Source organism: Acomys russatus, chromosome 5 (genome assembly GCF_903995435.1).
Source record: "Acomys russatus chromosome 5, mAcoRus1.1, whole genome shotgun sequence".
Classification (NCBI taxonomy): Eukaryota; Metazoa; Chordata; class Mammalia; order Rodentia; family Muridae; genus Acomys; species Acomys russatus.
This window is the reverse complement of record NC_067141.1, coordinates 64,925,974-64,942,258: the sequence shown is the minus strand read 5'-3', so window position 1 is coordinate 64,942,258 and position 16,285 is coordinate 64,925,974. Positions and strand designations below refer to the sequence as shown.

The 16,285-nt window shown below is 44.5% G+C and overlaps 1 protein-coding gene and 1 non-coding gene across 2 annotated transcripts in view; one reads left to right on the top strand and one right to left on the bottom strand.

Moving 5' to 3' along the window:
- Nucleotides 1–16,285, top strand: part of Armh3 (armadillo like helical domain containing 3) — a 183,258-nt gene continuing 166,973 nt past the window's right edge. The window contains exon 1 of the mRNA XM_051146676.1: nt 1–167. The gene's annotated coding sequence lies outside the window, so the exon portion shown is untranslated. The remainder of the gene's footprint in view (nt 168–16,285) is intronic.
- LOC127190255 (U6 spliceosomal RNA) lies at nt 3,461–3,564 on the bottom strand. Its single transcript, XR_007830752.1, has one exon. It is a non-coding gene; the product is annotated as a U6 spliceosomal RNA (small nuclear RNA).

Here is a 16,285-nt window from a genome sequence, read left to right as displayed (position 1 = left end):
TGGAAAAAAGGAGGGTTTTAGGACCCGGCGGCGAGCGGCGGACTAGGGAACAGGGTCGGGGAGGTCGGGAGCGCGCCCGCGATTCCCGACCAGTGGCGGCGTCGCCGAAGTCGGGAGCGAACCGGTCTGCGAGCAGCTAGGGTGCTGGAAGAGGGGCCGGGGACTCGGTAAGCCCAGCGGACTCGGCGGGACCCTCGAACCCCGCCAACCCTGGCGGGTCCGCCGGGCTAGGCCTGGACCCGGAGGCGGCCCTGGGGGCGGGGCCTGCGTCTGCCGCGGGGACACGGCGGTGACAGGGCAGAGGGAGGGCTGTGGCTGCCCGGCTGCTGGAGGCGGGAGGGTCGGGCCTGGGGCCGCAGAGTGCTCCCCGCTGCTACCGAGCGCCTGCTGCCGGCCTGGTCCTGCCCGTCAGAGGTCCAGCTGGGGCCTGTGGGCTGAGGAGGCGCTGACCTTTGGCCCTAGCGCGGGGCGGCCAGCCCCTCCGGGAGAGCTGCTTGTCCGAGGGAGGCCGGTCCCTGCGAAGTGCTCCCGACCCCATGGAAGGGCGGGGTCCTGCGCGCTCTTCAGTCTTCAGCACCCACTTCTCCCAGAGTTAATAAACCCACTGCGCTTTCTTGGGATGGGTGGGTGCAAGCCGGGAAACCCACCTCTTCCCTAGGGGATATGGCGATGAAAGAGGACAGTCATTGAGGAAGTTGAGTGCCGTCCCGTCCCTGGAGACTGGGACAGTGGATGCTTGAGCCATGCCCTAATAAAATGTTACTGGACTCTCGGAACCTCCCCTACTCTTGTTTCCAGAAAAAGTTTTAAACTTAAGTGCGTTTTCCTTGTAGACTAGGGGAAGCATGGTGTTTAAACATGGTTTGTGTTTGAGCCTTGCATCCCTGCCGGACCGGGTTAACCTCGAACTTGCAGAAATCCTTCTGGCTCTCCCTCCGAAAGGCTGTGATTTCACTATGCTAGGCTTGTCTCCTGCCTGGACTTAGCTAGCACAGAGTTACTTACAATTATCTTTGATGTATTTCCACTGGGTGTGTGTGCATAGTCATTTCTATGTGAAGGCTTTCAAGATAGCACAACTAACAAGGGATTTGATAACTCCTGTTAGGACTGTAAAAGAAGTTTTTGTTTTTTTCTTTTTCTTTTCTTTCCTTTCTTTCTTTCTTTCTTTCTTTCTTTCTTTTTTCGAGACAGGGTTTCTCTGTGTAGCGTTGGCTGTCTTGGACTCACTTTGTAGACCAGGTTGGCCTCGAACTCACAGCGATCCACCTGCCTCTGCCTCCTGAGTGCTTCATTTTTTTTCTTAACCAATAAGCAAACCTTAAATGCCTTAAATGTGTTTTAGTTATAACAGTCGTTGTACCTGTCATGTTTAATATTAATCTTAGCACGTAGGAGGTTTAAACGGGAGGATTGTTGAGAATTTGACGCTAGTGTGAGATAGACATTGAGTTCAAGACAAGCCTGAGCTGCTTAACCCAAAAATCACCAAAAATGAAAACAAGCCCCAGACAACAACTCAGGACCCAGAATTTGGGATGAAGAGATGGCTCAGAGGTTAAGAGCACGCATCGCGCCTTCAGAGGACCCAAATGTGGTTTCTTGCTCCTATGTTGGTTCCCAGCTCCCCCCACCCCTCCATTAGGTAGCGCATGGCTTACAGCCACCTGTAGCTGGCTTCTGAGGGCCCGCTGCACTCTTGAGCAAAACACGTTAAAAGTAATAACATGAAAATAGCCTGGCGGTGATGGCACACACCTTTAATCTCAGCACTTGGGAGGCAGAGGCAGGTGGATTGCTGTGAGTTCAAGGCCAGCCTGGTCTACAAAAGCAAGTCCAGGACAGTCAAGGCTACACAGAGAAACCCTGTCTCGAAAAACCAAAAAGGAAAAAAATAAATAAATAAGATGAAAATAAGCAAAAGTAACAATAAAGGCAACCCAGAATTTGGGGCTTTACACAGCACAGTTTAGGAATCGGTAAAAATTGGGAAGTATGATCAAATAACAGGTTGGTTGAGGATATGTGAGGGTGAGCTATTGATTCAGCACAGGTTATTGAGCACTGACTTAAACTGACACTTAGCTTAGACTTGTTTTCTTAGAGAATATCAGTCAGAGAGACATATTTTGGACAATGTTCTCTGGATGTGTGTGTTAGTTACATGTCTGTGTAAAGGCATTTGTACGAAGGGAAGACTGCCGTTGCCTCAGAAAGTCAGGAGATCTCTGGTGGGAAGATACATTTGAACTTTGCGCTGAAGGTTAAGCAGGAGCTTTGTACAATAAGGCTTTTGAGTTGGAGAGAACAGCCTTTGCAGAGGCGTAAAGTGTGAAGGGAAAAATGCAACATAGCATTTATGTGGGGGGTCAGAAATGAATCCAAAATAAGGTGTGTGTTGGGGAATTGTCTGGAGGTAAGATTGAAAAGAGGGCAGGGAAGCCACGGAAAGTTTTAAAAGAAACCTAATCTATTATTTCATGCTGATTGTATGTCTGTGTACCTCATGTGTGCCTGGTGTCTGCGTAGCCTAGAAGAGGGCGTCAGATCCCCTGTAACTGGAGGTACACATAGGGATACTAGGAACTGATCCCTGGTCCTCTGCAGGAGGATCTAGTATTTTTAAATTTTATTTTATTTAATTAATTTTATTTTTAGGGACAGGGTTTCTCTGTGTAGCACTGGCTGTTCTGGAACTCGGTCTGTAGACCAGGCTGGCCTTGAACTCACAGAGATCCTCCTGCCTCTGCCTCCTGAGTGCTGGGATTAAAGGCATGCGCCACCACCGCCCAGCTGGGGACTCAGTATTCTTAACAGCTGAGCCATCCGTCTCTCTAGCCCTGAAGCTTTTAAAGAGAGTGACAGAATGAAGATTAAAAAAATAGATAATGAAAGGCAAGACTAGAGTTGTTATAGTTGAATAAGAATTAGAATATCTTGGCTGTGGTAAGGACAAGAACAGAGTGAATTCTAGAAACACTTCTGAGCTAGCTGAAACATGACTGGGAGGAGTGGACAGAGGTTTGAGGAATGGGGTGTCTGTATTCTGGGGTCCTGTTCTGGCCTTTAGACTAGGGTCTTGTTCATAATGGGCAAATGCTTTACCACTATTTTATATTCCTGAGCAGAGCAGACTTTTGAAGGTTAGGTGGCTCTGGATAGAAGTCACTTGGGACTGTCTGGTGTACTGAGGTCAGGTGGCTTGTGTGATGAACAGGGGCAGTAGGTGTCGGTAGGTAGCTGCAGCTGCAGAGGCCAGTGAGCTAAATAGCGAAGATATTGACAGGGATATTTATTAGGAAGTATCAATATGTGTAGCTTTTTATGTTTTGTTAGTTTTTTATTTTTTTAGACAGGATCTTACTGTGTAGCCTTAGTGGCCCAGAACTCACTATGTAGACCAGGCTGGCCTCGAACTCACAGAAATCCTCCTGTTTATACTTCCTTTTTTTTTTTTTTTTAAAATATGGAACGCATCATGAATTTGCGCGTCATCCTTGCGCAGGGGCCATGCTAATCTCTGTATCGTTCCAACTTTAGTATATGTGCTACCAAAGCGAGCACCTGTTTCTACTTCCAAGTGTCAGGTTTAAAAGTGTGCCTAGCCTGATATGTACTTTTTTCTTTCTTTGTTTTGTTTTGTTCGCTTGTTTTGTTATTTCAAACCAGGACTTCTCATTGCAGCCTTGGTTGTCCTGCACTTACTTCGTAGACCAGGCTGGCCTTGAACTCACAGCAGTCTACCTGCCTCTGCTGGGATTACAGCCCTGATACATCCTTTTATTTTTTATTTTTTTAACCTAATGGTAGGCTCTCAAGTCAGAGATCATGCGTTTGTAATGTTTTGATATCTTTTGTCTTATACTCTATTAGTTTGAAGTCTGTCTGGGTTTTTTGTTGTTGTTGTGGTGGTTTCTGTGTGAGTGCTGGCTGTCTTGGGACTTATGCTATAGACCAGCCTGGTCTCAAACTCAGATGTACCTGCCTCTGTCTCTGAGTGCTGGGACTAAAGGTGTGTGCACCACTTGGCTTGTTTGTTTGTTTTTATAAGACTGGCCTGGAACTGACCTAATGAGCCTTGGGATCCACCTGTCTCTGTGTTCCTCAGTGTGGGGATTATAAGTGTGTATCACTAAGTCCAGTTTTTGTTGTTTCTAATGAAGGTTCAGGACATCAAACTCAGGGGCTCATTCTTGCAAGGCAAACATTTACCTCCAGATTATTTTCTCAGACCCTCCTCTTTACATTTACGGCATTTATTTGTCTGTCTTGTCTGTCTATCTGTCTGTCTGTCTATCTATCTATCTATCTATCTATCTATCTGCCTGTCTATCTATCCATCTATCGTATATGTGCATTTATGCATGCATTATTGAGGCCAGAAGAGGGTGCTGGGTTCTGCTCTGTCATTCTGCTCTAGTCCCTTGAGGCAGGGTCTTCCACTGACTCTGGAGCTAGACTGGCCATCAGCGTCAGCAAGTCTCCATGGTCCTTCTGACCTTGTCCTTCACAGTGCTGGCTTATAGCTTTGTGTGTAGCCTCACCTAGATTGTTTTGGTTTTTTGAGACAAGTTTTCTCTGTGTAGCCCTGGCTGTCCTGTACTTGCTTTGTAGACCAGGCTGGCTTTGAACTCACAGAGATCGCCTGCCTCTGCCCTGAGTGCTGGGATCACAGGTGTGTGCCGCCATGCCTGGTTTGTTAGCTTGCTGTTTGAAGCAGTGTCTCTTGTGACCTCAGTTGCTTGTCAAATTTGTTACACGAGGATATGGGCCTTGAACTGGTTTTTTTTTTTTTTTTTTTTTTTTTTCATAGCCCAGGCTGGCCTCGAACTCACAGTGATCCACCTACCTCTGCCTCCTAAGTACTGGGATTACAGGCGTGTGCCACTATACCCAGCTCTGAACTTAAAAAAATTTTTATGTCTATGTGTGTGTGTGGCTGCGTATGTGCCCAAGGAGGGAGAGAGGTGTCAGCTCCCTGACTCTGGAGCTCTAGGCATATGTGAGGTACCTGATGTGGGTGCTGTGTATTGAACTTGGGCCCTCTACAAGAACAACACTCTTTTTTTTGTTTTTGTTTTTTTGAGACAGGGTTTCTTTGTGTAACCTTGTCTGTCCTGGACTCACTTTGTAGTGAGCCTCAAACTCACAGTGATCCTCCTGCCTCCCAAGTACTGGGATTACAGGCGTGAGCCACCACACCCGGCTCTGAACAACATACTCTTAACACTGAGCCATTTCTCATCCTTAGACTTTGAATTTATGATCCTCATGTTTCTATGTTTATAGTGCACAAGCATGTCCACCTTTTTTTTTTTTTAAGATTTATTTATTATGTATACAATGTTCTGCCTGCTTGTGCCTGCCAAAAGAGGGCACCAGATCTCATTATAGATGGTTGTGAGCCTCCATGTGGTTGCTGGGAATTGAACTCAGGACTTCTGGAAGATCAGCCAGTGCTCTTAACCTTTGAGCCATATTTCCAGCCTGCGTGTCCACCTTTTAAAGTTTTATTTATTTATTTATTTTTTGGGACAGGGTTTCTCTATGTAGCACTGGCTTTCCTGGAACTTGTGTAAACTAGGCTGCCTGCTTTTGCTTCCTGAGTGCTGGGATTAAAGGCTTCTTCCAGGATGCCTGGGCCTTTATAAGGTCTTAATATTATTACACTTGCAAGAATTCAGTTGTTGAACAGCCAAGGCTACACAGAGAAACCCTGTCTCGAAAAACCAAAAACCAAACTAAAACAAACCAAACCAAAAAAACCCCCAAAACCAATTCAGTTGTCTTTTAAGACTGCATTTAACTTTGGACTTCCTTTAAGATTATGTAGTCTCTCTCCCATTTATTTATTTATTTATTTTGGTTTTTCTTTTTTTTTTTTTTTTGGTTTTTCAAGACAAGGTTTCTCTGTGTAGCTTTGACTGTCCTAGACTTGCTTTGTAGACCAGGCTGGCCTCAAACTCACAGTGATCCGCTTGCTTCTGCCTCCCAAGTGCTGGGATTAAAGGTGTGCACCACCACGCCCAGCTTTATTTTTATTTTATGTTCATTATGTTTTACCTGCATTTATGTCTGTGTGAGGGTGTCAGAGGCCATGGAAATGGAGTTAAAGACAGGTGTGAACTGCCATATGGGTGCTGGGAATTGAATCCAGGTCTTCTGGAAGAGTAGCCAGTGCTCTTAACCACTGAGTTGTTTCTCCAACCCTCTGGACTCACTTTGTGCACCAGGCTGGCCTGGAACTCACATATCCGCTGCCTCTGCCTCCCGAGTGCTGGGATTAAAGATGTGTGTGTCACTATGCCCAGTGTGGTTTCTTCTGTGCTATTCACTCTTTCATTTTTTTCTCCCAGCAAGCACATTTCCACTGAGCTACATCCTTGTTTCATTTATCTCTAGGTGGTTGCTATTAATGAACTTACACAGTTTAACAGAAAGGAAGTGAGAAGAATAGCATTGTATTGTTTGAGGAAGGCCAGCCTTACTTCTTGTGTAAGATACTTGAAGGAGATTCTGAGGTGATTATGTTTATATAAATCCCTCTTTTTTATTTATTAATTTTTTGTTTTGAGGCTGACCTGGAACTCAGAGATCCGCCTGCCTCTGTCACCCAAGTGCTGGAATTAATGCCCAGTTTATATATAAATCTCTTTATTTACGTTGTTAGTTTGGACAGTTTAGTAAGTCCTGTCTGTCTGTCTAACTTTCTGAGTCTTGGATACAACACCTTACTGATAAGCTAAATCCTCAGCTCTAATTCACTTCTTTGAAGATAGCTCACCTGTGGCTGTCCTGGACCAGGCTGGCCTTGAACTCAGAGATCCTCCTGATTCTTACCTCCCAAGTGCTGGGATTAAAGGTTGTACCACTGGCTGCTTCTGGATATTTTATTTCATTTTGTGTTATGTGTGATAGTACTTGTGCCATGGCATGCGTGTGGAGGTCAGAGGACAACTTTCTGGGCTTGGTTTTTACCTCCTACCCTGTGGGCCCCTGAAGTTGAACTCAGGTCATCAGCGTTGGCAGTAGCCACCTTTCCCCACTCAGCCATCTTGCCATCCATCCCCTACTTCTGCTTTTAAAAACAAACTAAACACAGCCTGAGGTAAAGCACTTTGTAGCACACACAGAGTTTGAACATTGGCTCATGTGCTTCATCAGCCTGCTTCTGTCCTCATCGAGAAACTAGAGATGGCGATTTTCAGGAGCTGGCTTGAGTTAGTGGACTTTTTTGGATCAACTGGGAATTTTGATTTTACAGATTAGTTTGGCTTTAGAGTTAAAACTTTAGGTCTGGAGATGTGTGCAGTTCAGTTGTAGAGTGCTTGTGCATGTTCAGAGTCCTGAATTCAGGGTTAAGCTTTGCCCACTCACTCCCCAAGGGTACAACTCATCCAGTCTGCGTTGTAATCATTTACTATTCCTAGCACCTGCTTTTCTGTATGCACAAGACAGTCTTTTAAAATACATTGGAATTATGCATATTTTATTTAGTGTGTCTGTATGTATTCCTGTCTGTGGGTGCATTCATGCTGTGCTGTCCATGTGGAGGTCAGAAGACACCTGGTGGGAGTCAGTTCTTCACCATGTGGATGCTGGGGCCCAACGCAGGGCGTCAGGCTTTATTGCAGGTGCCTTCACTGCTGAGCCATCTCCTGACTCTAACCAGAAAGGAATATCCAGTGTCTTTACTATTTGCCAGCTGTGTTATTTTGGGCAAAGTAAATATTCATATAAAATTATGACAGCAGTACTTGTTTTATCTGATTATTGTAAAGAGTAAATGCAGAGTATTTAAAGTACAAAGAATAGTGCCAAGTGAATAGTAGGTTCTTAGTAGTGTTGTGTGTTAGTGTTTATCACCTCCCACAAAACGGAAGCTGTGCTCTGAAGATGAGGAGGAGTGACTGAAGAATCCCACATCTAAGAGTTAAAAGAACCCTGAGAGATTGAAAGCAGTTCTCTGTCCTTTCTCAATGAAGGATTTCAGGAAGATAGCTTTAAGAATGGCAGGCCTGGGCCAGGCGTGGTGATGCACACCTTTAATCCCAGCACTTGGGAGGCAGAGGCTGGCAGATTGCTGTGAGTTTGAGGGCAGCCCAGTTAACAAAGCGAGTCTAGGACACCAAGGCTACACAGAGAAACCCTGTCTTGGAAAAACCAAAAATAAAAAAATAAAAAAAAGAATTGTAGACCTGAACTGGGTAGTTAGTGGTGGAGCATGCCTTTAATCCCAGCACACAGGAAGCAGAGGCAGGTGGATCTCTGTGACTTGAGGATAGCCTGGTCTGCAGAGTGATCCAGGACACCCACGGCTACAGAGCAACCATGTCTCAACACCCCACCTCTCCCAAACAAAATCCAAAATAAAACAAACACACACAATGAATGCAGGTCCACTCTGTTTCTTTTTTTTAAATATACTTTTTGTTAATTTATTCATATTACATCTCAATTGTTATCCCATCCCTTGTTTCCTCCTGCTCCTCCCTCCCTCCCACTTTCACCCTACTCCCCTCCCCTATATCTGTGACTGAGGGCGACCTCTTCCACGTCTATATGATCATAGGGTATCAAGTCTCTTATTGATAGCCTGCTATCCTTCCTCTGAGTGTGTTTTCATTTTGAAGAAGGACTTGGAGTAACTAGCAGTAAAAATCTGACTGGTTAGCCTAGTTGGGTGCAGCCTGATGTGAATAGCAGTAGAGATGGAGTAAAGCAGACGGGGTTCCATACTTGGGCTGGAAGTGGGGTACCTGTGGTCTGTGCGAGTAAGAGAACCTGTGCCAGGAATCATGTGGAAATAAGCTAAGTCCTTAGGCTTTCAGATGGGAGGGGAGCTTGAAAAGAAGAGTTGAGTGGAGGTAGAAAAGCCTAGTTTCTTTTTCTTTCTTTCTTTGTTTCTTTCTTTTCCGAGGCTGGGTTTCTCTGTGTAACAGCCCCAGCTGTCCTGGAACTCTCTCTGTAGACCGGCTGGCCTTGAACTCACAGCGATCCTCCTGCCTCTGCCTTCCAAGTGCTGGGATTAAAGCACCACCACCTGGCTGCCTATATTTTCTTAGTGATGTTGTGTGGTGGGTCTTAAGAAGAGTATAGGAGGGGGCTGGAGAGATGGCTCAGAGGGTAAGAGCACCGACTGCTCTTCCAAAGGTCATGAGTTCAATTCCCAGCAACCACATGTTGGCTCACAATCATCTATAATGTAATCTGTATACATAATAAATAAATAAATAAATATTTAAAAAAAAAAAAAGAGTATAGGAAGCAAATAGCTAAATATTTTTTCTTCAGTGTTAGGAATAGAACCCAGGGCCTCTCTGGAATCGGGAGTAGCCAGGCAAAGGCTCCTACAGGCCTGGCTCTGCCTTAAACACTCCCTCCAACACCTTCTGATTGGTTTAATAAAGAGCTGAACAGGCTATAGCAAAGGCAGAAGAGCATAGGCAGAACTTCCGGGCACAGATAGGAACTCTGGGATAAAATCAAGCATTGGAGATTCCCCAGCCAGACAAAGAGAAAGAAAGAGGTGCCAGAACTGAGACAAAAAGAGGGCAAGAGACATATAGCAGAACACAGATTAGTATAAAGGGGTTAATTTAAATTATAAGAGCTAGTTGGAAACAAGCCTAAGTTAAGGCCAAGCTTTCATTATTAATAAAATGTCTCCGTGTCATTATTCAGGAGTTGGTGGCCCAAGAAAGACCTGTTTCAATTGGCACACCTTGCTTAGGGTCGGGTGTGGTGAGGCACGCCTTTAATCCCAGCACTTGGGAGGCAGAGGCTGGTGGATCTCTGTGAGGCTGGCCTGGTCTACCAAGTGCAGGACAGCCATGGCTACACAGGGAAATGCTGTCTTGAAAAACCAAAAAAAAAAAAAAAAAAAAAAAAAAAAAAAGGATCTCCTGATCTAAAGGTCCAGGGTTTCTGTTTGAACACGTTGTATACATTAATATGTTCAGATATTGGGGTCTCTTGCGCCTGACTTTCCCTCAATCTTTAATGCTCTTTGCAAGGGTTCAGGGTGGTGGGTTCTGTCTCTTATTTAAGCCTAGTATCGCTTTCTCATTGAGACCCACTTTAATCTCCTGACGTAGTCCCTTAGGCAAATTTGCCTTCAGAGCACTTGCAGTTGTCTCAGCTTGTTTTTCCTCTTTTGGATGAAAATTCTATCCTTAGGTATCTTTTTATTCTGTTCTCTGCTGCATCCCTGGTCTCTGACACCTAAAGGATGCTTGCTATATATTTGTTGAATGAATAAATGACTGAGTACTCTGTGCATATATTTTACTGTCTGAATCATGGGTACGTTCACCTTTATTGTTTCTCCTTCTTTCCTACTTGTTTACCTTTACTTAGTTTGTGGTGACAGGGATTGAACCCAGGGCCTCACACATGTCAGGCAAGGCAAATACCACTAAGCCACAGTTCTTGTCTGTCTGTCTGTCTGTCTGTCTCTTTTTGTTTTTTGGAGACAGGGTCTCTGTAGCCTGGGTTGTCCTAGACTCGCTTTGTAGACCAGGCTGGCCTCGAACTCACATCGATCCACCTGCCTCTGCCTCCCGAGTGCTGGGATTAAAGTCGTGCGTCACCACGCCTGGGGCTAGTTCTAGTCTCTCTTTAGAAAATTTTGCTTTAGCTTTTTTTGTTATATGATTGAGGTATTTTAGGACATCTTTCTTTCTTTCTTTCTTTCTTTGAACACTTTTCTTCACATTTGGTTAAAGTAGGTTTGTTTGTTTGTTTGTTTTACCCAGCTAAATTTTTTTTTCTGGGGTGGTGGTGGTAGGTTTGGGGTTTAATCATGGTTTTTTGTAGTCTGGGTTGGCCTCAAGTCATTTGGAACCTGATACCTTCTACCAACTAAGTCACATCTCTGGCCCCAAGATACTTTTTTTTTTTTTAATTTAAAAGTTTCAAGTGGGTTGTGGTGGCGCACACCTGTAATCCCAGCACTACCAAGCTGCCTTTATACCTACCTATGTGTGTGCCTGGTGCCTGAAGAGTCCAGAAGAGGGCATAGGATCTTTTTGAGACAGGAGTTATAGATGGTTGTGAGCTGCCATGTGAGTGCTGGGTATTGAACATGTGCCATCTGAAAGAGCAGCCAGTGTTCCTAACTGCTGAGCCATCTCTCTGGCCCCAAGATTTCAAGTTGAATTTTAATTTTTGAGATCCAAAGAAAAACTTGTGAGAATTTTATACTTTTTGTTTTGTTTTTTGAGACAGGGTTTCTCTGTGTAGCCTTGACTGGCCTACACCTGTGTAGTCCAGGCTGGCCTCAAACTCACAGCTATCCTCCTGCTTCTGCCTCCCAAGTGCTGGGATTCAAGGCGTGTGCCACCACACCTGGCTGAATTTTACACTTCTTAAAGCCTCACTCCAAAACCCTAGTTTGCTGAATTCCATGGTGGGAGTTGCGTGCTGATAGAGGAGGCTTTATGTTCTCAGTGTCAAGACGCTTCTCTGGCGGTTTGCTGGGCAAATTACGCTGCCTTCGTGATGACAGACACCTGAGTCGAGACCTTTGGCTGTTTTTCTTCTCAGCTCAAATGGAAAGAGAACGAGGAGAATAATTTCTTTGGATTGGAATTATTTTCCTCTTCCTCTTTTATTACCTTTTGCTTATTAAAAAGTATTGATCCTGAAATAGAGAGTTTATTAGCTTTGGAGTGGACATTGATTAGCTGTAACCCCATTGTAGACTCTCATAGGGAAATGTGTTTTTTTTGTTTGTTTGTTTGTTTGTTTTGGTTTTTCGAGACAGGGTTTCTCTGTGTAGCCTTGGCCATCCTGGACTCACTTTGTAGACCAGGCTGACCTCGAACTCACAGCGATCCGCCCTGCCTCGGCCTCCCGAGTGCTGGGATTAAAGGCATGCGCCACGCCACCACGCCCAGCTTCATAGGGAAATGTAAACAAGATCTTGGAACTTGTGGTTCTTGAAGGTCTCGCTAATCAACTCTTGAAGTTGAGCACATACGAGATCTATAACTACTGCAAGTAGATTTGCATTGTTTGTGTGTGTGTGTGTGTGTGTGTGTGTGTGTGTGTGTGTGTTTTAACTAGGACTCTCTTGATGCCCAGTTTATTTCCCCTAGAGGCTGTCCTCCTCTTGACAACTTGGTTAAGTCACACAGGACTATTTTGACCAGGAACTGTATTTTATGCTTTAAGACAAAGCTGTGATTAATATAATGGAAATTGTCTGAGTCTTCTGTTTTTTTCTTCTCAGTTTTCTCTAGATTATAATAGAACTTGAAAGCTTAGTAAAATAACAGATAGGTCTTAGCTACAATTTTAGGTCTGACCTAGAACTTTATTTTATTATCTTATTTTTAAAAATAATTAATTTAATTTTATTTTGTGAGCATTGGTGTGAGGGTGTCAGATCACCTGGAACTGGAGCTACAGACAGTGGTGAGCTGCCATGTGGGTGCTGGGAGCTGAAGCCTGTGCTCTTAACCACTGAGCCATCTCGCCAGCTCCTCCAGAACTTTTTTTCCCCTAAGATTTATTATTATTATGTATACAGTGCTTTGCCTGCATGTACACCTGGAGGCCAGAAGAGGGCGTCAGATCATGTTATAGATGGTTGTGAGCCACCATGTGGTTGCTGGGAATTGAACTCAAGACCCCTGGAAGAGCAGCTGGTGCTCAACCTCTGAGCCATCTCTCCAGTCCCCAGAACTTTTTTTAAATTGCTGCTGGTACTGTTAAACTCAGCACCTGTGTATACCAGGCTGGCCTTTAACTTGCTGTTACTGAGAATGATCATGCATTCTTCATTTTTCTATCGCTCTCTCTCTAGAGGAAGAATTCTGAAGGGGTGTCACTGTGCCTGGGGTTTTGTTTTGTTTGTTGAGACAGAGTCTCATTCTGTAGTCCGAGCTAGCTTTGACTTTTATTTTCATGATATATTTTTCTTTTTTATATGTGGGTGCTTTGCCTGAATGTATGTCTATGTACCATGTGTGGTTGGTGTTCACAGAGGCCAGAAGATGCCATCAGATTCCCTGGAACCAGAGTTACAGATAGTTATGAGCTGCCATGTGGGTGCTGGGAATCGAACCCTGGGTCCTCTGAAAGACCCCTCTCTCCAGCCCCAGCCTCGAACTCTTTTTGTTTGTTTGTTTGTTTTTTGAGACAGTGTTTCTCTGTGTGTAGCCCTGGCTGTCCTGGAATCACTGTGTAGACCAGGTTGGCCTTAAACTCACAGAGATCTCTGTCTCTGTCTCTGAGTGCTGGGATTAAAAGTGTGCACAGTCACCACCTGATTACCAGCTTTGAAATCTTCAACAGTCCTCCTGCCTTAGCTTCTGAGGTGTAATACTACAGGTGCAAGCCATCACATCTGTCAAAGCTTTCCTTTTGTTGTTACATTTATTTATTTGTGTGGGTACATGTGACACATGCTGTTTGTATGGAGGTCAGAGGACAACTTGGGATTTGGTTCTCCTTCTACCATGTGGTTGTCAGGCTTGGTAGTACGCGCTTTTACCCACTGAACCATATCATCTGCCCATCTGCCAGGATTTTGAAACAGAATCTCCCTATGTAGTTTAGGCCAGCTTGGAATTTTCTATGTATATTCAACCTGAATTGAATTATAAGCGTACAACACCATGTCTGACCAGATGAATGACTTTTGAGAAGTATTTCTGTTTATTTCAGAATTGGTAAACAAAGTTCCATGAACCAACTGTTTCTTTTTTTTTTTTCCCTGAGACAGGGTTTCTCTGTGTAGCCTTGGCTGTCCTCAACTAACTTTGTAGACCAGGCTGACCTCGAACTCACAAATGATCTGCCTGCCTCTGCCTCCCAAATGCTGGCATTAAAGGCGTGCGCCACCACCGCCCGGCGAACTAACTGTTTCTAAGAGAAGTATATGATGTAGTTAGTCCTTATGCTAAAGGTGTTTCATAGCAGCTTGGAGAAGTTACCTGTGCTTGGTGTACATGGTCAAAGGTAGGGATCTCCCTACCCTTTCTGGCTGATGTAATAGGGCAAGATGATATCTAAGGCAGAGGCTTTGTACTGCTGGGTGCATCTCTTACTTAAGTAGAATTGTGGATTTGAGAGCTAGTGTATATTTTCAAAATTTGTTTTACAAAATTAGTTCAATGGATTTGGATTTATCTAGAAATAAAATCAGGCTTTCCCTAGTACCCACCATGTTGTTTTTAAAATTACATGTATCATCAGTACTCCCGGCCAGCGATCAATTAAGACACAGAAACTTGTTACATTTTAAAATAGCCTTAGTTAACCTGGGGCAGGGCAGATATCAATCCTCTAAACTACCTCCCGTAGTGGGGCAGGCATGGAATCCCTGCCTCAATCCCATGCCATCTGTTTCTAATAACTTCTTTCAAGCTAGCTCCCATCCATAATCAAATACTTGCTAATGTTCTTTATCTGGGCCTTGTGCGTCTCCTCCATCTAACCCGTGGCAACCTTCCTCTCTTTTCTTCAGGTCTCTGTCCTTTCTCCTGGTGGAGTTCTCTCTTCTTCCCAGAATTCCTCTCTCTCTTAGCGCCCCGTCCTGCCGGCCCCCCATCTCCCTTTCCCTGCCCAAGTGGGATGTCTTTATTAAGCAAAAGGTGGGTTAGACAGCAAGCAGTAATTAGCATCAAAATACATCAGACCATCCCCCAACACCCCTGCTTGTTGTTTGTGGGCTTAGATTTCTTACACAGAGTTTAGGATTTAAGAGAGAGGGAACTTGACTAATAAAATAAATCAGAGACTGAGGGAATATGTGTAAATCTGCACTGGAGTCCCTTGGGATTTCAAGTCTCAGTTGAAAAAAAATTAAGAGTTCCTTGAAGTAAGATGTGAAGACTTGGGCATGATTTTAGAACTGCTTTTGTATAGAACTGAAAAATAGGTTCAAGTTTGATCTACAGTGGTATTAGAAATATTTACAATTAAGTCTTGAGAGCGATATATTAGTATTTTGAAATCAGATTTATTTTGGCTTCTTGACTGCTGTCTTCTGCCGAGTCTCTTTGCAGAGGGATTTCTGAAGACAGTCAAGTGCAGTGTGATTTACGAGGCAGGGAAGGCCAAGAGCTTCGCAGTGCTGAGGGCCTGCTTACTCAGGGAAGTCGATGGAGCACACAATCTGTAGTGCACTTCCTGCCCTAATGGTCCTCAGCACGATCAATATTTGAAATTTAGCTTCACCGTTGCTCTGTGGGTAGTGTGCACTTTGCACCCTTGCTGCTTTTATCTTCAAATATGTCGCCAGATTTATTATATACGGAGCTAGTTATTATACTTTGCTGTTTGGTTTTAGATCAGCTTTAAGCTTTATCCACTGGCTCACTTTAAAAATTTAGAATGTATTGTGCTATAGGTCAAGTACTATTTTAAGTCTTGATATTACGTGGTCGGGGGAAGGGGTAATTGGACTAATGCATAATATCTGTAACAGTTATTTATCGTTTCTTCTTCCTAAAAATGCTCTCCTTGAAAGATACTTGAGCAGATTCTGTAGTATTCTAAAGTGTTCTGGGACTGCCCCGCCCGCCCGCCTGCTCTCCCTCCCTCCTTCCTCCCTCTCTTCCTCCCTTCCTCCCTTCTTTCCTTCCTCCTTCCCTTCCTCCTTCCCTTCCTCCCTTCCTCCTTCCCTTCCTCCCTTCCTCCTTCTCTTCCTCCCTTCTTTGCTTCCTCCCTTCCTCCTTCCCTTCCTCCCTTCCTCCTTCTCTTCCTCCCTCCCTTCTTTGCTTCCTCCCTTCCTCCTTCCCTTCCTCCTTCCCTTCCTCCTTCCTCCTCCTTCCCTTCCTCCTTCCCTTCCTCCTTCCCTTCCTCCCTTCCTCCTTCCCTTCCTCCTTCCCTTCTTTGCTTCCTCCCTTCCTCCTTCCCTTCCTCCCTTCCTTCTTTCCTCCTTCCCTTCCTCCCTTCCTTCTTTCCTTCCTCCCTCTGTTTCTTTCTCTTTCCTTCTGGTTTTTAAAGACAAGGGTTACATGTAGCTCCAGTTGGCCTTGAACTCTGTGCAGCTAAGGATGACTTTGAACCTTTAATCCTCTTCCTCTTTCCCTTGCTCCCCCACGCCCCCCAATTTCAGACATGTGCCACTAATACTCTGACTTTTATTTTTTAAATGCGTTTTATTTTTAGAGGCATTTTTGTCCCATTATGTACTGGTTACAGAGTTACAGTTGATAAGTCTACATTGACTGGCACATCATTAGTACTGGGGTCCATGTTTGCATTAGATATTTTTGTTTGTTTGTTTATTTTTGTTTTTCAAGACAGGGTCTCTTTGTAACCTTGGCTA